General features: G+C 40.6%; 1 protein-coding gene and 1 pseudogene across 9 annotated transcripts in view; one reads left to right on the forward strand and one right to left on the reverse strand.

The window, feature by feature from the left end:
- The window catches only part of CREB5 (cAMP responsive element binding protein 5), a 438,005-nt gene that overhangs the window by 209,551 nt on the left and 204,733 nt on the right, over window positions 1-23,721 (reverse strand).
- On the forward strand, window positions 1,098-2,920 carry LOC112446468 (small ribosomal subunit protein uS5-like; annotated as a pseudogene).

The following is a 23,721-nucleotide window of genomic DNA, read 5'->3' on the forward strand; positions in this document are numbered from 1 at the left end:
GGATGAATAAATGAAATAACACATTCTTAGAGATAATACTTAGCTCTTCTTGGTCCTTGGCTCCTAAATATCCTGATGTGGACTTATAGGTCTTGTTTTATTCTAAATGAAAATCATAAGATGTCTTCACTGAAAGAGACTTTAGTGATAGAAAGCCACGGCCTCACAAATGAACTTATCTATGAAACAGAAACAGACCCACAGACATAGAGAAGAAACTTGTGGTTGCCAAGGGAAAGTGGGGGTAGGGGAGGGATGAACTGGGAGTTTGGGGTTAATAGACGCTAATTATTATGTACAGAATGGATAAACAATAAAGTCCTCCTATATAGCACATGGAACTATAGTTAATATCCTGTGATAAACCACACTGGAAAAGAATATGAAAAAGAAAGCATACACGTTCTGAATCATTTTGCTGTACAGTAGAAATTAACATGACATTATAAATCAACTACATTTCAATTAAATATTGATAAAATTATTTTAAAGTCATGGTCTGATTTGTTCAAATGAAATTAGGGAAAAACTGCTTCTCTGGTTGTAGTGTAGGTAGGGGCTTGGAACCTCCAGCTCTAATAAATGACACAGTTTGTCCAACATCAATACAGATTTCAGAGATAGAGCCATGACTCCTGAGCCCCTGGCTTGTTTTTCCCTGCTACATGCTATCTCCTTTTATGGATGAAGTGTTGTTTCTGGATACTTACTGGATAAAAAGACATTTCTCTGTCCCTAAAACAAATGAGCCATAGGCTACAGGAAGTTTTTCTTGTTGCTGTTGTTTTGCCTCTGTCCTCTGAAACATTTTATTTGTACATATTACATTCCTAGAAAAAGATTCAAGGATTTTCCCTTCTTCATGGGCCCTGATGCCAGCTGAGGTTGTCAGTACAATGCAACCAAACTGAAGGGATGAGAGCAGGCTATTCTGCCATTTCTTTGGATCTTTGAACTGCACACCAAATCTGTGGCTGATCACTCTACACTTATTTAGCCTGCCAGTGAGGTTCACAATTTTCCCAGCCATGTGATGATCAGTGATACCAAATTCACCAGTGCAACCATGCTTCATCATCATAGTTAGAAACCTGATGATGACTTTGGAGCATGGCTTAGTAAGCAACTGGCATTTGCCTCTCTTTTCAGCATTGTGGATACTCTTGAGAGCATCAGCCAGGACATTCATGTGCACCATAATGGCAGCAAGGAAAGATGGCAGAAAGAGCTAAAGGAAGTTTTGAACTGGGCTTCAGGGTAGTCACATAGTTGAAGGTAGGTCCTCCTTACAGACGTATTCCAGCTAAAAAATGAAGCAGAGATGATAGAAATGTACTTCACTATTTTGCAATTTCCAAAGTAATGGATCTAGGCAAGGACTGTCAATGACTGTCAGATTCCTGACAGAAGTACTCTACATTGTCTATGAAGTACTCTTTTCAAAAAAATGAACTTGATGCTAAATCAAGCCAAGAAAGTCTAAATCACCAATTTACGGGAAATATAAGAAACAAAGGAACTTGTTAAACTGGAAGCATAGGAATGGAATCAACAATATTCACAGTCTGCAAAACTCTACAAACTCTTTAGCAAATAAATTTCAAGGTAAAACAAAAAAAAAGGAGGGCAAGGGAGCAGAATGTGTTGTAAAAGCATCATGAAAGACATGTCAACCAACTTCAATGCATAGAGAGTATTTCAGTCCCAATTAAAATAAAGTGCACTTGTTATCTGGGAAAACACCAAATGGAACAGACATACTGGTGTTCCTGGGGCCCTGGAGTAGGAAGCAGCAGCCCAGTCCACATCACTGAGGTGGAGAAATCAAGGCCAAGCTGGGCTCCTGGTCAAGAACAGGAAGACCAAATCCCTGGATGAGATTTCTCTCTTCTCCATGCCCATCACAGAATCTGAAATCACCAACTTTCTCCTGGGGATGTGCCTCAAGGATGAGGTGTTAAAGATAATATCCACAAAAGCAGACCTATGCTAGCCATTGGACCGGGTTCAAGGTATCTGTTGCCATCTGGACTACAATGGGCGTGTCAATCTGAGTGTTAAGTGCCCAGAAGAAGTCATCAAGGCCATCCTAGAGGCCATCATCCTGCTCAAGCTCTCCATTGTCCCAGTGTGGCAATGCTCCTGGAAGAGCAAGACAAGCAAGTACCACACTGTCCCTGCAAGATGCCCACCTCCATGGGCATCTTTTTCCACCCCAGAGACACTGGCGTCATCCTGGCCTCTGCATTCAAGAAGTCACTACTGATGGCCAGCATGGATGACTGCCACACCTCGGCTGGGGGCTGCACTGCCAGTCTTGACCACTGTGATTTCATCTCCAAGACTTACAGCTGACCTCTGAAAAGAGACTGTGATCACCAAGCTTCCCTGTCAGGAATCCAGTGACCATCTCCTATCGATTCACACCTGAGTTTCCCTGCAGAGAACTCAGGCTCCATCTATGGCCACCACTGTTGCAATTCTATATGAGAAATATAAAGTGAATTAATTAATAAAAAATAAGGGCAAAAATCCTATGGAACAAATAAGGATGTCTGAAAGATGTTTAAAAATACTAAACTATGGGTAAAATTTTAGGTGGAAGTATGGTATCATGGTTGTGTGCTGTTCTGTGCCAAGTTGCTTCAGTTGTGTCTGACTCTGTGACACCCTGCACTATAGCTCGCCAGGCTCCTCTGTCCACGGGATTCTCCAGGCAAGAATACTGGAGTGGGTTGCCATGCCCTCCTCTAGGGATCTTCTTGACCCAGGGATTGAACCCACATCTCCTGCATTGGCAGGCAGGTTTGTTTTTTTTAATCATTAGCATCACCTGGGAAGCCTGGTATCATGGTTACTTCTCTTTAAAAAACTTTAATGAACTTGTCTTTCATACTTATATTCCAAATACTTACAGATAAAATGCTATGATATATAGGATATTGCTTCTAATAACCTTTGGAGTGGCTGGAAATGGGTAGATACACCAATGAAATGTAGCCAGTTATGGGCTGATAACTGTTTAAGTTGTGTGGTAGGTCCACGCTGGGTCTCTTATGACTTTTGTACTTCTATAATGTCTGAAATGTTTGTGATTAAAATATTTAAGAAGTTTTGTTCACAATTAGAACAAAAGGTAGCTCTTCCTAACTGTTAAAGAAAAAAAGAGAGAGAGAGAGAGTTTTAGGCCAGGAATGGAAGGAATGGATTTCACATGAAGGTAAGAAGTTTTTGGAAATGAATGGGTTTCTCATTATGACTGAAGCATGAGGAATCTCCCAGAAGTGATAACAAGAGTATCCAATCTGTTTTGACTGAAGCTTGACTAGATCAGGCAGGCAGCCTGCTGGTGGTGAAGGTGGTATCTCATGAAAAAGGCCTGGTCTCACTGACTAGGTCTTGATCTCACTATATATGTTGTGGGTGATGACAGCAGCCTAGCCTCTGTTACAACTAACTCACAACATGATATTAATAAGTTATATATTTTGCAATGTAACTAAGAAACCATTCCATAACTTCAAGATCAAATCTCAAATGGACAACACAAATGACTGCCATACTACCCAAAGCAATCTATAGACTCAACACAATCCCTATCAAGCTACCAATGGTATTTTTCACAGAACTAGAACAAATAATTTCACAGTTTGTATGGAAACACACAAAAACCTTGAATAGCCAAAGCAATCTTGAGAAAGAAGACTAGAACTGGAGGAATCAACCTTCCTGACTTCAGACTTTACTACAAAGTGATAGTCATCAAGACAGTATGATCAATGGAACAAAATGGAAAGCCCAGAGATAAATCCATGCACCTATGGACACCTTATCTTCAACAAAGAAGGCAAAAATATACAATGGAGAAAAGACAATCTTTAATAAGTGGTGCTGGGAAAACTGGTCAACCACTTATAAAAGAATGAAACTAGAATATCTTCTAACACCATACATGAAAATAAACTCAAAATGGATTAAAGATCTAAATGTAAGATCAGAAACTATAAAATTCTTAAAGGAACACATAGGCAGAACACTCTTTGACATAAATCACAGCAAGATCTTCTATGACCCACCTTTTTCCCAGAGTAATGGAAATAAAAACAAAAATAAACAAATGAGACCTAATTAAACTTAAAAGCTTTTATACAGTGAAGGAAACTATAAGCAAGGTGAAAAGGCAGCCTTCAGAATGGGAGAAAATAATAGCAAATGAAGCAACTGACAAAGAATTAACCTCCAAAATATACAAGCAGCTCATGCAGCTCAATACCAGAAAAATAAACAACCCAGTCAAAAAGTGGGCCAATGTTCCAGTGGAATCATTGTGGTATCCTCCTGGAGGCCAAAGAACTAAACAGACATTTCTCCAAAGAAGACATATAGATGGTTAATAAACACATGAAAAGATGCTCAACCTCATTTCTCATTATCAGAGAAATGCAAATCAAAACCACAATGAGGTATCATTTCACACCAGTCAGAATGGCTGCCATCAAAAAGGCTACAAACAATAAATGCTGCAGAGGGTGTGGAGAAAAGGGAACCCTCTACACTGATGGTGGGAATACAAACTGGTACAGCCACTATGGAGAACAGTGTGGAGATTCCTTCAAAAACTGGAAATAGAACTGCATATGACCCAGAAATCCCACTGCTGGGCATACACACCAAGGAAACCAGAACTGAAAGAGACACAGGTATCCCAATATTCATTGCAGCATGGTTTACAGTAGCTAGGACACGGAAGCAACCTATATGTGCATCGTCAGAGAAACGGATAAGGAAGTTGTGGTACCTATACACAATGGGATATTTTTCAGCTATAAAAAAGGATGCATTTGAGTCAGCTCTACTGAGGTGGATGAAATTGGAGCCTATTATACAGAGTGAAGTAAGTCAGAAGGAGAAACACCAATACAGCATAATAATGCATATATATGGAATTTAGGAAGATGGTGACGACGACCCTATAAGCAAGGCAGCAAAAGAGACACAGATGTAAAGAACAGATTTTTGGACTTTGTGGGAGAAGGTGAAGGTGGGATGATTTGAGAGAATAGCACTGAAAAAATGTATATTACCAAATGTAAAATAGATGACTGGTGTGAGTTCAATGCATGAAGCAGGGCCCTCAAAGCTGATGCTCTGGGACAACCCAGAGGGATGGTGTGGGGAGGGAGGAGGGAAGGGGGTTCAGGATGCAGGGGTCAGGATGAGGGGTTCAGGATGTGCACCCATGGCTGGTCCATGTAGATGTGTGGCAGGGGCCACCACAGTGTTGTGAACTGTTGTCCTCCAATTAAAAAAAAAAAAAAAAGTCATTGGGCTTACCCCCAGTACAGCATTCCTGAAGCAGATAAGAATGCTCCAGGCTGGCAATCAGCCCCTCTGGATTCTAAGTAGCCCCGAAAGGATGCAGTGGCTTGCACACTGGAAAATTTATCTATGACCCTAAGCCACCCCCAAGACCATTTGTAAATTACTGCTTGAGTAATTTACAAATATTGAGATTTCATGACCTGAAGAAATAAAGGTTTCCACTAATGCCTACTGTGCTCAGGCAATCAGTCACTCACTGACAAGATCTTGTTTGAATGTCATGAAGTCAAATATGTTATTAAATATGACAATTTCCAAAAGGGACCCAGGACAGCTAATGATCAGTCATCAAGCAGTGAAATCAGTGTATGGAGGGATCCCAAAGCTTACCTCTGACTTCGTCTTTCACAAACCCAAATCCAATGCAGCAATCACGCTTCATTCAGTTCACATAAAGTCGAAATGATCTTTTATTCTAGGGGTAATGACTTGATGATTTGACACCTATGAGTCATAAGCAGCCCTTAGTGAAAAGCCCTGTGACAATGTGTCAGCTCACATTTAAACCTTAGTTATGTTTCCCACTCTGTTCCCAGCAGTCCCCATCTTCATTGCATCTGGGGTAGGGTTCTGGGCCCTGGCTCAATGAGTGGACTCAGTTTCAGACCAAATATATTGCAATGAACCTTAAAAATTCACACATTTGCTATGAGACTTTCTTCAAGGGGAAAATACATTTTCAGTTATTTGGCCAAAACAAGCAAAATGTTCAAAATGTTGAAACAGGGAGGCCCCCACTATTTCATTACTGCATTGCTGAAGCAAAGAAGTGAAGACATTTTTCTTTGTGGCTCCAGTAAGCAGGCAGACATTTATCAACTGGGACACTCTACAATGGATATCTAATCAGATACACTAGTCCTCTGGGTAATTCTAAATTTCTGCAGAGAAAGTTTGGCTTCTTTTCCTTAATGACTGCATTTGGAGTATGAACTAAAATGGTCAAAATTTTCAATACATCTTTGAGAAGGGTTAAGCACAAAAATCCTGTTAAACAATAATGGGATTTGTGTGTGAAACATGACACTCTTTGAACACTTTTGAGAAAGTTACTCTGCTCTTTCCCCTCCGACTAATAACAATTCAACATTATTTAACATAATCCTACTGACAGGTAATTTCTGACATGAAATTTATTACTGACTTGCCCTTGGAGGGCATGTTTCACTATTAATGTTTCCTTTTAAAAGCTATAGCATGCGTTAGATTCTCCTACAGCGTTTCCCCATGTTTTCCTTGGAAACCCCTATTTTCTGTGGTATTTTACATTGCCCAAGTCTGTTTTAACTCTGTATCCTTACATACACACAGACACACCCCTACTCTTCAGAAATAGGAACAGACATATACCTAACATTGAAACATTTATTCTACCATTATTAGGTTTACCTATAACTAAATAAACAACATTAGTAATGTATAAATTTGAATCAGTTTCTCCTGTACCTAACTGGGTATGTGATTGAGTGAGCTAGAGGGCTTGACTTCAACAGGACTATGCCAGGACCTGGGAATGCGGCAGACTAGACTGAGGCTGATGTCCATATAGGGCCAGTGAGACCTGCAAGTGTCTGCCCTCATTGGTGCTTTCAGCCTTTCACAATGCAGGACATGTGAGACTGTTCAGAACACATCTGTGATTCTGACTCATCCAGAGAAATGATTTTTTACCTGGTGAGTCAGCATGAAGCTAGGTATTTCCCTACCTGTGCTAACCATACAAGGGCATTGCTACCTGGAAGGTTAGGTCATCTGCCCCAGAAGGAAACACACACCATCTTTGCTTTTTCTGCAACAGCTTTACTGGCATCATGAGCTCAAAGGACAGAGCTGATGACGTGGTGTCCTTCCTTTGAAAGGGAAATGTTGTCTAAATGGCTCGTTGGCTGGCAAAGCAGCAAGGAGACAAGTGAAAAAAATTCACTCATTCATCCATCCATTCATTCTTTATTTATTCGTCTGTAGTTTTAGGGAGGCCAGGTGTATTGAGTTATAATTTACAGATGCTAAAATTCACCCTTTTTAACACTGCAATTCATATAGTCATGTAACTACTGCCACAACCAAGATAAAGAAGAGCTTCACCACCTCAAAACACTCCCTTGTTCATTTAGTAGTTGACCCCTTTCCCCAGTCACCATATTTATTTAAAGAGAATATTCAGACCATTTACAACAGAAACACAAATTCACCTGCATGTTGTAACTTGTCCTTAATGTAGTGGCAAGATTTACTGGTAATGAGCTTCAGGGACCCTCCATCCCACTGGAAGTCTGAGAATGTGCTGGGCGAAACCTACTGCCTCACAGTGGCCCTAATGAATAACCTATTTCTGCAGAAAAACACCTAGCAGTGACTCGACCAGGAGATTTCTAAGCTTCCTAACTCTTCTTCCCCTAAGTTTCAGAAGGCTAAGGTTCCTTCAGTCTCCCACCATAGTCTAACTGGAAAAAGCTGGGGATACATACATTCTCCCCAGCCTTGGCCCCTGCCTCTCCTCCCAGAGACTGACACACACAGGCAACTCTCTCTCTCTCTCTTTTACACACACACACAACAGATGCAACAACAACAACAAAAAAACTGCCAAGACAGTCTGTCTTCCAAGGTGGTCGTTAAATCTCTAAGGCCACAACGGGACCTTCTGGGCCCAGACCCACGCAGAAGCCTGGGGTGAAAATCCTCTACCCCGAGAAGCTGGAACTGATCCGAAGGTCTTGCACATTAGGGAAGAGTTACATTCCTAGGTTACTGGGCCATTAGCAGCTCCACCATCCATTTTTCATTTGAAGGAACCTTTTTAAAGCTTGAATTCTTATCTTTGGGAGGCCTGTAAATGCAGTTCTTGTGTTTTCATTGGGTTTATTTAGCCTAGGGGATTTAGGTCCCTCTGTTTAAGCAGTAAATTTTCCCCTTTGTGTAAATGTATGTGGTTAATATACTTAAAAATCCATCAGGCAAGGCTAACAAAAATGCAGCCGCCTTTACACAGCAGTTTTTGGCAAGAATATAGTCACTCAGGATGGCTGTGCGGTGCTTATAATTGAATTGTGGTCACTAAGCCGAATGCTATCAACTTCTGGAAAAACCCAAAGCCAGATAGCTCTGAGCACTCCTTTCACCACCTTCCCTCTGGCCCCTCTCCTTGCTGCCAGCTCCCCCTGATCACCCAGCTGGCAGAGTGGGACGCAGAGCAGCCCAAGGTGAATAAATAGGACACACTGCTCCAGTCTTTAAACACGTGCTAGAAAAGATGGGTTCCAGGCCTGAAAGGACATACTGAAGACCTGATGGCATGAGTTGCAACACTTGGAAGGTCAGTGCCAGAGAAGCTGCTCAAGAAAAGGAAAATGACAAAGGTCCTCGAAGATGCCCTTCCAGCTTTCAGTTCTTGCTTGAGAATAACACTAACCTTTGGCCACTCGAATCAACACTATCTGACACTAGGGCACAGATCCCAGCCCTCTCCGAAGGTTGCCCTCACAGTGGTAACCTTGGGTGATCTGTAGTCCATTAGTTGATATTTCCTCCTTCCTTCTCTGACCCCACATGCTCATCTCCCTGCTTTTCCCTCCCCAACACTTGTGGCAGAGCCTAGTCAAGCATGCAGGGTTCAGAAGCTGTGGGCTCTGACCATGACAAGCATGAAGCCTTCCACTTAGCTACCACTGTTGCCGGTGGCAGGAGACCAAGTGACCACCACACACCCTAGGGCATCCAACTCAACCAGGTGGCCTCGGGCCATGACAGATATGAACCGAAAGGAGAAAACCCGCTCACTGCACAGAGTTGACACAGGAGAAAAGAAAAAATCCTGCCATACAACTCTCTCTTACCTAAACACGGAAACTAATCACAATCAAAACACACATAAGAGGATTTTTCTACTTAACAACTGTCTTTTAGGGAATTCCCTGGCAGTCCAGTGGTTAAAACATGTGCTTTCACTGCTGTAGGCCTGGGTTTGAACCCTGGTTAGGGAACTAAGATCCTGTAAACAATATGATGTGACAAAAATAGTAATAATAAAGAAATGAAAAAAATCTGGATTTTAAAAAAACAAACTTTTAAAAGAAAGAAATAAAAATAAAAACTACCTTTTTCATTAGGTCAATATTTCCTATCTCTCCCAGGCATTGTGCTCATTCAACAAATACTCTATAAATGGGCACTTCTTAAAAATAACAATAGTGCCTGGGTTCTTTGGGTGCATGAGCCCATCCCATATACCATGTCAAGCACTGCAAAAGCACTTTGGACTCAACTACCATTCTAGAGTAAATACTGGAGAAAATGTGCTCCTGGAGCTAAGGAGCCTAGCAGCAGGTGAGCTCAGGGCCTAGAAATTGGTCAAGAGGGAAACTACAGGTGCTCTAGCACAAATGGCTTCAGAGCAAAGGATGAACCAGCTCATAGAACTCAGACCTAAAAGAAAGCTGCGTCTAAAATGCATGAGTCAGAAGAGCACTCATTTCTCAAAAGGTAGACACACAACCTACTACTCAAGAACTACTGTGCTAGTTCAAATTATTGCTCCTTTCTGCTGACAGTGGTTGTGTAACTATCTCAGGTACATCTGAAAGGCCATTTAAAGTTGCACCTTGGGACTTTCTGGCAGTGCAGTGGTAAAGAATCCTCCTTGCAATGTAAGTGACGAGAATTTGATCCTTGGTCACGCAAGTAAGATCCCACATGCCTCAGGGCAACTCACCCACACACCTCAACCAAACAGTCCCAGTGCCACAAAGAAAGATCCCATGTGTCCAAAAAGACCTAATGCAAAAAAGACACATGTACCCTAATATTCTGGTGACAGAAGCAAGGTCCGATGCTGTAAGAGCAATATTGCATAGGAACCTGGAATGTTAGGTCCATGAATCAAGGCAAATTGGAAGTGGTCAAACAGGATATGGCAAGAGTGAACGTCAACATTCTAGGAATTAGAGAACTAAAATGGACTGGAATGGGTCAATTTAACTCAGATGACCATTATATCTACTACTGTGGGCAAGAATCCCTTAGGAGAAACGAAGTAGCCACCATAGTTAACAAAAGAGTCCGAAGTGCAGTACTTGGATGCAATCCCAAAAACGACAGAATGATCTCTGTTCATTTCCAAAGCAAACCATTCAATATCATGGTAATCCAAGTCTATGCCCCGACCAGTAACACTGAAGAAGCTGAAGTTGAACGGTTCTATGAAGACCTACAAGAACTTTTAGAATTAACACCCCAAAAAAGATGTCCTTTTCATTATAGGGGACTGGAATGCAAAGTAGGAAGTAAGAAACACCTGGAGTAACAGGTAAATTTGGCCTTGGAGTACAGAATGAAGCAGGACAAAGGCTAATAGAGTTTTGCCAAGAGAACGCTGGTCATAGCAAATACCCTCTTCCAACAACACAAGAGAAGACTCTACACATGGACATCACCAGATGGTCAACACTGAAATCAGATTGATTATATTCTTTGCAGCCCAAGATGGAGAAACTCTATACAGTCAGCAAAAACAAGACTGGGAGCTGACTGTGGCTCAGATCCTTATTGCCAAATTCAGACTTAAATTGAAGAAAGTGGGGAAAACCACTAGAGCATTCAGGTATGACCTAAATCAAACCCCTTATGATTATACAGTAGAAGTGAGAAATAGATTTAAAGGATTAGATCTGATAGACAGAGTGCCTGATGAACTATAGACAGAGGTTCGTAACATTCTACAAGACAAAGTAAGCAAGACCATCCCCAAGAAAGAGAAAGGCAAAAAGGCAAAATGGCTATCTGAGGAGGCTTAACAAATAGCTGTGAAAAGAAGAGAAGCGAAAAGCAGAGGAGAAAGGTAAGATATAAGCATCTGAATGCAGAATTCCAAAGAAGAGCAAGGAGAGATAAGAAAGCCTCCCTCAGTGATCAGTGCAAAGAAATAGAGGAAAACAATAGAATGGGAAAGACTAGAGATCTCTTCAAGAAAATTAGAGATATCAAGAGAACATTTCATGCAAAGATGGGCTCAATAAAGGACAGAAATGGAATGGACCTAACAGAAGCAGAAGATATTAAGAGGAGGTGGCAAGAATACACAGAAGAACTGTACAAAAAAGATCTTCATGACCCAGATAATTACAATGGTGAGATCACTCACCTAGAGCCAGATATCCTGAAATGTGAAGTCAAGTGGGCCTTAGGAAGCATCACTATGAACAATGCTAGTGGAGGTGATGGAATTCCAGTTGACCTATTTCAAATCCTGAAAGATGATGCTGTGAGAGTGCTGCACTCAATATGCCAGCAAATTTGAAACACTCAGCAGTGGCCACAGGACTGGAAAAGGTCAGTTTTCATTCCAATCCCAAAGAAAGGCAATGCCAAAGAATGCTCAAACACAATTGCACTCATCTCACATGCTAGTAAAGTAATGCTCAAAATTCTCCAAGCCAGGCTTCAGCAATACATGAACCGTGAACTTCCGGATGTTCAAGCTGGTTTTAGAAAAGGCAGAGGAACCAGAGATCAAATTGCCAACATCTGCTGGATCATGGAAAAAGCAAAAGAGTTCCAGAAACACATCTATTTCTGCTTTATTGACTATGCCAAAGCCTTTGCCTGTGTGGATCACAATAAACTGTGGAAAATTCTGAAAGAGATGGGAATACCAGACCATCTGATCTGCCTCTTGAGAAACCTGTATGCAGGTCAGGAAGCAACAGTTAGAACTGGACATGGAACAACAGACTGGTTTCAAATAGGAAAAGGAGTATGTCAAAGCTATATATTGTCACCCTGCTTATTTAACTTCTATGCAGAGTACATCATGAGAAAAGCTGGGCTGGATGAAGCACAAGGTGGAATCAAGATTGCTGGGAGAAATATCGATAACCTCAGATATGCAGATGACACCACCCTTATGGCAGAAATTGAAGAAGAACTAAAGAGCCTCTTGATGAAAGTGAAAGAGGAGAGTGGAAAAGTTGGCTTAAAGCTCAACATTCAGAAAACGAAGATCGTGGCATCCGGTCCCATCACTTCATAGTGGCTGACTATTTTGGGGGGCTCCAAAATCACAGCAGATGGTGACTGCAGCCATGAAATTAAAAGACGCTTACTCCTTGGAAGGAAAGTTATGACCAACGTAGACAGCATATTAAAAAGCAGAGACCTTACTTTGTCAACAAAGATCCATCTAGTCAAGGCTATGGTTTTTCCAGTAGTCATGTACGAATGTGAGAGTTGGACTATAAAGAAAGCTGGGCGCAGAAGAATTGATGCTTCTGAACTGTGGTATTGGGAGAAGACTCTTGAGAGTCCCTTGGACTGCAAGGAGATCCAACAAGTCCATCCTAAAGGAGGTCAGTACTGGGTGTTCATTGGAAGGACTGATGCTGAAGCTGAAACTCTAATACTTTGGCCACCTGATGCAAAGAGTTGACTCATTGGAAAAGACCCTGATGCTGGGAAAGATTGAGGACAGGAGAAGGGAACAACAGAGGATGAGATGGTTAGATGGGCATCCCCGACTCAATGGACATGGGTTTGGGTGGACTCTGGGAGTTGGTGATGGACAGGGAGGCCTGGCATGCTGCGGTTCACGGGGTCGCAAAGAGTTGGACACGACTGAGCGACTGAACTGATACAAGGAATGAATTTAAATTAGTTCTAGTGAGGTGGATGAACCTAGAGCCTGTTATACAGAGTGAAATAAGCCAGAAGAGAAGAATAAATCTTGTATTTTCACGCATATATATGGAATCTGGAAAAAATGGTACTGATGAACCTATTCGCAGGGCAGAAATAGAGACTCAAACATGGAGAACAGGCTTATGGACACAGCGGAGAAAGGAGACAATCGGAGAAATGAAGAGAGTAGCACTGAAATATATGTATTACCATGTATAAAATGGAAGTTGCTATACAGCACAGGGAGCTCAGCCTGGTGCTCTGTGATAACCTAGAAGGGTGGGATGGGGTGGAAGATGGGAGGGAGGTTCAAGAGGGAAAATACATACGTACACCTATGGCTGATTCATGTTGATATATGGCAGAAACCAACACAAAATTATAAAGCAATTATCCTCCCAATTTATTTATTAAATACATTTATTTATTTAAAATAAATAAAATAACAGTTCCTCTTCCCCATCAATTTAATAAAGTTTACAATATTTTCAGCGTAGAAGAAGCCCAATGAAGCTAAATAAATAAAGTACATATTGAAACCTGATAGCTCAGTTGGTAAAGAATCTGCCTGCAATGCAGGAGACCCAGATTCAGTTCCTGGGTAGGGAAGATCCACTGGAGAAGGGATAGGCTACCCACTCCAGCATTCTTGGGCTTCCCTTGTGGCTCAGCTACAAAAGAATCCACCTGCAATGTGGGAGACCTGGGTTTGAGCCCTGGGTTGGGAAGGTCCCCTGGAGAAGGGAAAGGCTACCCACTCCAGTGATCTGGCCTGGAGAATTCCATGGACTATAGTCCATGGGGTCGGAAAGAGTTGGACACGACTGAGCGACTTTCACTTCACATATTGAAAAAAATAAAGTTATACCTCTGACATCCTGCTTTAAATGGTAAGCTCCAGGAGGAGTTATTTGATTTTCTTGTTATAACCATAGTTACTGCATGATATACAGGTAGGTCATAGAGTATAAATGAACACAGATGAGTAATTACTATTGATTAATATTTATGCCAATAACTATAAAATTTCCTCTTTTAAATTAAGGTAATTTAAGAAGAAATGTAGAGATCCTATTCTTTTCACATTTGAGCCAAGCAATACTTAAGCTTACATATAACCAACCATCCCTATCATTAACTTTTATTGACCTAAAGATTACTCATATATCAATCCATATCAAACCATCAAGTTGCCTCAAGCGTGTGTGCATACTCAGTTGCTTCAGTTGTGTCCAACTCTTTGCGACCCTGGGGACTGTAGACTGCCAGGCTTGTCTGTCCATGAGATTCTCCAAGCAAGGATACTGGAGTAGGTAGCTACGCCTTCCTCCAGGGATCTTCCTGACTCAGGGATCGAACACACATCTCCTGCACCTCCTGCATTGCAGGCGGATTCTTTACTGCTGAGCCACTGGGGAAGCCCAAGTTGCCCCATACCCTCAGGAATTCCAGAGCCCTGGTTTTAAGAAAAGCAGTAATGACTACTGCAGGAGTAAACAATGAAATCTGATTTTCTAAAATAGTTTTTGGGTCACTGATCTAAGTCCTTACATTCTGGCTTTTAACATGCTTGTGAGCTGTTCCATGGGGATGGAGGAAAGCAGGAGCCAGGGAGGCAGGAAGACTGGGATTGATATCAAATGACATTTTAAAGCAGCATCCTTGACAGCCAAATTTTGCCTGGCTCTAACCACAGGCTAGTTAGCAGCTTCAATTACATAGCATTTCCTCTTTAACATTTCTCTCCCACCAACCCATATTTTAAAACGTAACGTTTAATTTTACTGCCAAAAGGATCTTTCTGGCATTTTACTGCTAAAGTCCTATCTTTTTACCTATACTCCTTGACCTCCCCCACCCTTCACTATTAAGAAATCACAACTGAAAGAAAAAAGAAAATGGAAAATATGAAACCTGTGAACACACATAAGGGGGAAAAATTCCTTGTCCCACTTTTTCCTAAAGAGTGAGGAAATACAATAAAAATGAAGGGCAAAAGGAGCTTGAGTGTGTGTGTGTGTGTGTGTGTGTGTGTGTAATCTGTATGGCACAAGAGGAAGCCATATAAGATCTCTCTGTGCCCTAATGTCATGCTTACTAAACAAAGCTCACAGCCAGTGACATTCCCAGGAAATACCATGCCCTGTGCTGTTCAGTGTTTGTTTCAAAGGGCTAAGTCTGGAGGAAAACAAAGGAAGCTAGAGGGAGGAAGAAAAATTTAGTTTAACTGTACTGCTGTGAGCTCTAAAAGCAAGTCAAATCCCTAGCCTGCTTTTTGTATTTTGTTAGGAGAAAATCTTCTCAAGTATGCGCATGATTAAAAAAAAAAACTATAGGCATTGTTATTTTTTTGGGATAAGTCAGAGGTCTTTATCATTTTGTAGCTTAACAAATAAAAAGCATTAAACCACTTCCTTCCAATGCATCACATGTCCAGAGTTTGGTCCCATAACTAATGCAGAGTTGTGTACTTCATTAAAACTTAAGATCCTCCCTGGCTTATGGTTTTACAGATCCATAAGGCAGCAGTTGAAATATGGTACAATTTTCTCACATGGTAGGCAGCAAAGTGAATCCAGCCTGTCCTTACGGATTGGATCCTCCTGGCAATGAGTGTGCTAGATGAATCTGCATTTTCCAGTCCCTGGTAGGCCTCACATGCCCCTAGCACATGTACATACACCCTGCTTCGCTCCCACTCCCAGGACATACTACACAGGGTCTTTCTTCTTCCTGCTTCTCCTTACATCAGTCACATGGTCCCACATTTTACACATTGGTGGTGTTTTACTGGCTAAGTCATGTCTGACTCTTGCGACCCTGACTCTTGAGCCCACCAGGTTCCGCTGTCCATGGGATTTCCCAGGCAAGAATACTGGAGTGGGTTGCCATTTCCTTCTCCAGGGGATCTTCCCAACCCAGGAATTGAACCCTAGTCTCATGCACAATAGGCAGATTCTTTACCAACTGAGCTATGAGGGAAGTCCTTTATATATTACTGGAGTAGATTTATCCTCCAGCTCCAATACACGTATATTGGGTATTTTTTGACCATCTTCACTAATTTGTTCCCTTCATCTCCCCAACTCCTATCTTCACTCTGGCAACCATCAGTTCATTCTCTCTATCTATGGGTTAGTTTTTTAAGTCTCACTTCATTGTTACAAGTGGCAGGATTTCCTTCTTTGTTATGGCTTTATTATTCTTCATTGTACAGCTGACCCCTGAACAATGTAGGGGTTGGGGACATTGTCAACCCTCCATATGATTGAAAATCAGCTATAACTTTTAGCTGGCCCTCCTTACCTGTGGTTCCTTCATATTCAACCTTTTGCATCCATGGATTCAACCAACTGTGGATCAAGTAGTACAGTGAATTTACTATAGAAAAAAATCCATGCGAGTGGACCCATGCAGTTTACATCCATGTTGTTCAGGACTCAGTTGTGTGTGTGTGTGTGTGCGCGCGCACCACATCTCATTTATTCATTTGTCAATGGATACCTAGACAGGTTGTTTCTATGTCTTGGCTATTGTAAATAAACATGTGGGTACATGTATCTTTTTGAAATTCATATATTTTAAAAACTAGTTAAAGGGTTGCCATAAAAGTGTTGCCATAGGGTTTACCTAGAACCTCTCTGAAATAAAGAGAAAATCATAACTTTTATATTTGCCTCTAAAGTCTAACTGTAGCAACCACAATCTAGTTTTTCAAAGGGATCATTGTATTTGTCACATACAAATCTCTTATTTCTACCTTATATGAATAATGTAGATGGTATGTCTGAGACAGTTAAAAAGAAAAAAGGACATAGCGACAAGGAAAAGCCTTGCTGTACCTAACAAAATTCGCAAAGGTAGTAAGAATCAGTTCTGATTAGGAACATTTTGTAATCAAGAAGCAGAGGACAAATGAATATGAACCATCTCTGCTTGCCAAGGACTCTTTTCTAGGGATGAGAGGCTGTTCTCATACCAAAGGTGTCAGGAAGCCCATACAAAGTTGAGTGATTTGAATCAAGGGAACACGAGGGTTGATTATCCACACACTCTTAGCAAAGCAACAATGAAATTAATGTGCAAATATTTTTAAGTCAAACGAATATTTATACCCATAGGTGGAAATAGGTATATTTCTATATTTCATAGGCACAGGATACTTTGAGGAACAGAACTTTAACATCTCTAATTAGTTAGAACAATCCTGCTCCATGAGATAAATTCTCTTTCGGTGGTATTACATGGACATTTTAATCTTATAGAACATAAAAAGTGCTATTTACTGTCAAAATATTGTCCCCAAATATTGTCATTTCCTCTGTCCTGAAAACAAAATTAAAAGGACGAGCAGGGGGATGTCATTAATGATTTTCAAGTTGTATTCTAATCACAATTTTTTTTAATTTACTGAGATAAAAATTACATATGCTAAAATTTATCCATTTCATGTGGAAAATCGTTGAATGTTGACAAGTGTCTACATCTGTGTCACCACCAACACAAGTCAAGATATAAGGTATTTTTGTCACCCAAAAAGTTGTCTGATGTCCCTTTTCTGGCAGTCTCCTCCCAGGCCACCACTGACATGCCCTCTGCCTCTGAAGGGCATTTTGCCTGTTGTAGAATTTCATGAAGTAGAACCATAACGAATGCCTTCTTTTGTGTCTGGTGTTTCTAATCTTGATTTATCAAACTGGCCATTTTACCAAAACCCTATTCCCCTCACTTCTGCACCTCATGGGCAGGAAGTCAGCTCTGACTGATAACCAGATCAGGGATGGACGAGTGCCATTTTTGAGAAAGTCACTAGAATCACAGGAAACAAGGAGCAGGAAGTAGCGAAGGTCAATTCCAGTTCATTTCCTTTTGGAGTATTAAATTTAGCACATTGTTTGGGTTTCCCCAAAAAGATATTTTTGGAATAAGGGGATTCCAACCCTGAAGGCTAAAAATAGAAAAGAAGATGACCCTCCTGATACTCTTTCCCACATGTGCCTTAATGTGTTAGGTCTCTGACCAAACGGATTCAGGATAAATGCTTGATGATGACACCAGAGAGAGGAGAAAGAGATGGGCTTTCTCATAATATCTAGAGGAATTCAGGGAAATACTAAAGTACAAAGCAATTCTCACTTTAAGTAGAATTTTCCTGGGTCTACAAATTACAAATTTTCACTTACCACTACTTAACACCAAACACAAATACTTTCTTCTCGTTCTTAGGACTAAGCAAGGATGTTTTTGTTGTGTGAGACACCCAGTTGTCTATGGACCTGATACTCTCTATATAAGCCATCCCAGCATCAGAAGAATCCTAATTATCAAAATTACTAGGCTATTCTGTTTCCTGATGTCCTCTAAGACCTTCCTGTGTGACTCAACTTTTTTTTCAAATAAGAAAACGCATAAATTGTTCTGTGTCCTAAGTTTTTATATAAACATCAGCTCCTGGGTTCTATTTGTCCTTCAAGCTGCTGTCCATAATGATTAGAAGAGAAAATATTAATTCTTCCAGGGCTGTGGGGTATAATGCAAGCAATAAATCAATTTACATCATTTTTTAAAATAAAGCAAAGGGATAAATTAGTTTAAAATGATTTAAGAGTAATGTTTGTTATTAAAACATTTCTACTTCAACTGAAACAATTTTGATCCCAATGATGAGATTATTTTAATCTATGGTATAGTAATAGATGAAAAAACTAGGCAAAAACAGAAGACAACCAACATGATGCATATTGAGAAGAATTATAGAGAGGGCTTTTCCCATAACTATTTTATTATTTTATTACTTATTTAATATTTATTATTTTATCATTTAGTGAGAAAATGGAGCTTGCCTAGGGGCTCAGACGGTAACGAATCTGTCGACAACACGGGAGACCTGGGTTCGATCCCTGGGTCAGGAAGATCTCCTGGAGAAGGGAATAGCAGCCCACTCCAGGCTTCTTGCCTGGAGAATTTCATGGGCAGAAGAGTCTGGTGGGCTGAATCTTTGGGGTCACAAAGAGTCAGACACAACTGAGTAACTAACACTTTTGCTTTTCACTTTCAGTGAGAAACTGACTGTTGGATTCTTGCCCTAAACAGAGCGATACTTCCTTCATTAGACAGATTATGTGACCCATGAAAGAACCAAGGAGTAAATTAATCAAACCATTAAAACAGAATGAATATTCAAGAGAAGAAAGTTTTGATTCTTCTGAATGGTAGGTCAACACCAGGCATTACTTAAGTAAGCAATCTGCTCTTACATTATCTAGTTCTATAGGGGGGAAAAAAAGGGTTTATAAATTCTTTTAACCATATATTCAAAAGATCAATGATCATAAAAATGATTCCTTCACTGACATTTCCCAAGGCCAATCTCTCATCCACGTAAGCCTCTGATGCAGAAAATAAACCTAGATCTCACCATAAATTCTTTCTAATATCTAAAGTCAATGTAAAAGAGAAATGGGAATTTTCATAGTCCTTCAGCATCAAGAGTATGTGCAAAAGCAGTGGGTTCCAGCGAAAAAAGCACCAAAATAAACATTTTATAACTAGTCCTTGAAGCCTCCCTTAGTGTAGTAGGGGCTTTGAATAAGTAATGGCCCTTTTAGTTTTCTTTTTATCTTTACTTGTTTAAAAAGTTAGTTGAAGGTTATCTTATATTCCTGCTCCATCTGGAGTGAGATAACAAAAAGACGCACAGGAACTGGTTTGAAAACATCTTAAGTGTAACACAAATGCAGAGGACTACCACTCTTTTATGCATAAGTGAAAAGAAAGTGAAATTGCTCAGTTGTGTCCAACTCTTTGCGACCCCATGGACTGTAACCTACCAGGCTCTTCCGTCCATGGGATTTTCCAAGCAGGAATACTGGAGTGGGTTGCTATTCCCTTCTCCAGGAGATCTTCCCGACCCGGGGATTGAACCTGGGTCTGCCGCATTGTAGGCAGACGCTTTACCATCTGAACAACTAGGGAAGTCTTTATGCATATCATCTCTCTAAATATTGTATGCTACACGCACTTGTACATAAGCACTACCCTTAAATTTGTGAAACATTCCGGCTCTGGCCACAGATCTCCTGAGGAAATGTTCCTTTTTACATCAGCCATCACATTCACAAATTACCTCAAGACTCCCCAAAACTACAGCAAAATCTTCCACACTCTTGGTTTCTAAACTAAAAACACAGCTGGCTGTAACTTAACCAGCAAGCTCAACCGACTAACCCACTAACTAAAACCTAGGGACATACAGCAACATGTTCAGTAAGCTTACTGGGTTTAAATGGGAATGGAAAAAAAAAAAAAAAAAAAAAAACCCAAGTTCAAAATATGGGCAGAAAAGGGCCCAGACAAATCAGTTATTATTCCTCAAGAACATCACACTCCTTGGAAGATCTACAAGCTAAATACAAACTCCCACAGCAGGATGTCACACACACTCAGATTGTAGTCATTGCTCAGTGGTGGCCACAGCCAACAAAGACCTTCTTTGAGACAACTTCCACCTGGTTGGGGTGCCCCAGTTCTGAACAGCCTATTGCAGCCAAATGTCTCTCCTCCCTGTTTGGCCATCTGGTTGAGATAGAAAGGTTACAGGCATAGCGATAAGAGAGCTGGTACGACATGGAACAAGGATTCAGATGAGTGACGTCCCAATTCCTCTTTAAACATGATCAAAAGACCTCAATACATAGGTCATGACCGAAACCAAATACTTAGGCTCAAACTGGCTAAGTTCTCAAAGACTGTGGACAAATTATTTTGCATATTTTTTAGAGTCCAGCTAATCTTTGGAAGGAATGATGCTAAAGCTGAAACTCCAGTACTTTGGCCACCTCATGCGAAGAGTTGACTCATTGGAAAAGACTCTGATGCTGGGAGGGATTGGGGGCAGGAGGAGAAGGGGACGACAGAGGATGAGATGGCTGGATGGCATCACTGACTCGATGGACGTGTCTGAGTGAACTCCGGGAGTTGGTGATGGACAGGGAGGCCTGGCGTGCTGCAATTCATGGGGTCTCAAGAGTCAGACACGACTGAGCGACTGAACTAAACTGAATGACACATAAAGGTTTCTGTCACAAAATCTTCATCTGGCAGCCATGGAATACAGTGAATTTAAGAATTTCAGGGTAATATGCTGACCCCAAGATGCTCACATTCAAGAAGCAGTTGGATAGTCAGTCTTTCAGTGATTATTGTGGGTGCCTGAAAAGGGAGAATCTTATTTTGTCGTGGAAGGATTCTGTAAATCAGCTGACTTAAAATTAAATGAGAAATAAATATATCTTTGATTTTTCAATTTTGGGGAGGGAGGAGAATAATTATAGATTCACAAAATGTTGGATAAAATTGCACAGGGAGGTCCGGTGTACTCTTTACTCACTTTCCTCCAGTGGTAACATCTTGCGTGATTATAGTGCAACCGAAAAATTAGGAAATTGACACTGGTCCAATCTACAGAGATTATTTCACCACTTACATGCACTCTTTGTGTGTGTGTGTTTAATTCTCTAAAATTTAACATACATGTAAATTTGTGTGGTCACCCCTACAATCAAGACAGAGACTATTTCATCACCAAAACGATTACTCATGATACCTCTTTATAGCCACTTCCAGCCCCTCCACCAACCTTAGCTCTTGGCAACCAGTAATCAGTTCTCCATCTCTATAATTTTGTCACATCAGGATTGTTATATTAATGGAATCATACAGTATGTAATCTTTTGAGATTAGCCTTTATCATTAACTATAATTCCCCTCAGTGAACTCCGGGAGTTGGTGATGGACAGGGAGGCCTGGCGTGCTGCGATTCATGGGGTTGCAAAGAGTTGGACACGACTGAGAGACTGATCTGATCTGATCTGATAATTCCCCTGAGATCCACCCAGGTACTGCATGTATCAATAGTATGTTACTTTTTACTGCTGAGTAAGATTCCATGGTATGGATGTACTAGTATTTGGTTAACTATTCACCACTGAAGGACATTTGGAAACACATTCTTATTTTAAAATAGTCCAAATTTGTGAATTCTGACACAAAACCAGTTGTATAAAGAGAAAAGATCTGTACTTACTAGATGAAGTTATGCCATAGAATAACCTATTCACAAATTAATTATACATGAATATTTTACATTTACTTTTTGGCTCTTACCTTTTGGTAACCATATGACACTTTCAACGTGCGTGTGCATGCTAGGTTGCTGCAGTTGTGTCCAATTCTTTGCAACCCTATAGACTAGCCTACCAAGTTCCTCTATCCATGGGATTTTCCCAGCAAGAATACTGGAGTGAGTTGCCATGCCCAACTCCAGGGGAGCTTTCCGACCCAGGGATCAAACTCGTGTCTCTTATGTCTGCTGCACGAGCAGACAGGTTCTTTACCACTAAGTGCCACCTGGGCATCCTTATGTCCCAATTTTTATTGTGCTTAAAAAAGCTCTAGCAAAAACTTACTGCCCAGACACCTAGACACTGTCCTAGATTTTTACAGTAATGCTTCAAGGGCCTCTATAGCATCCAGAATTTTAAGACAGAATCTATTTTTTTCCAGATCAAAGAACTGAATTAACAACCTCCCAGATTTCTGAGTGGTTTAGATCTTTCTTGCTTAAATTTTCCACCATGGTATGCACTGAAATATTCCCAATGCAACAAAAGTCCCAAGTGTAGAGCTCTCTTTCCTTTTCTGTCATTTAAAGCTCTAAGACACTGTCCATAATAGTGAACCTAGAATGAGCACTTGCCACAGGCCAGGACTTGTGGGGTGATGCCTGCATCCATTACAAATGTGCTTTAAAATTGTGTCCATTATTATTTCCATTTCACAGATGAGGCAACTGAGACCCAGAGGGGCCAAGGTATGTTTTTCCCAGTGGCACACTGGGCAAATTGTGTACTCAGATTTCAAATCCAGGGTCTAGTTCTAGCACCTGCATCTTTTTTTTTTTTTTTTTTTTTAATTTGGAACATACAGGACAATTTGTTGAAGTCAGTCTCAAGCAAAATCTAAAATCAATGGAATTTCATTAAAACTCTTTCTAAATCAATTCTCACAGAAGTAAAAAATACATTTGAATCCCAAAGTATTTGTAAAATAAAAATGATAATGTCTCAGTAAATATAATGTACAAAAATTATATGTTCCTACCAACACACACAGTAGTAAGAAGCTTAAATATTACAGGCAATCCTAGTACACTGTAACTAGTCAACAATAACCTATCTATACACAGGTTAACCAAGCTTTACACGTTTCACACTATGCTATAAAACGTAGGCCAATCCACAAAATCCCCAAAACATCATATATGTTGAAGTCTATGTGGCAACATCAAGTGATTACACAGCAATGCTCCAGTGGAACAGCTCCAGGGAAAATGAACATTAACCCTTAGTGTCAGGAGTCTCTAGCCAACTCAAAAGAGATGGACTTCAGTGAATATTGATGCTTTATTATTAAAGACTCTTTAATGCGGTGCCCCCACTGCTTTCTCACCTTCCAAAACTGCAACCTTGCTTATCCAGTTTGCCTAATGCCCTTTTCATTTCCCTACTCCTTCTATATTTATTTCACATGGCTCCTACCTTTGTGTTTTTTCTTGTTTTTATCTTCTGTATCTCTAGAATAATTCCTATTTTATCCTGAAAGTAAAAG

Source organism: Bos taurus, chromosome 4 (assembly GCF_002263795.3).
Source record: "Bos taurus isolate L1 Dominette 01449 registration number 42190680 breed Hereford chromosome 4, ARS-UCD2.0, whole genome shotgun sequence".
Taxonomy (NCBI): Eukaryota; Metazoa; Chordata; class Mammalia; order Artiodactyla; family Bovidae; genus Bos; species Bos taurus.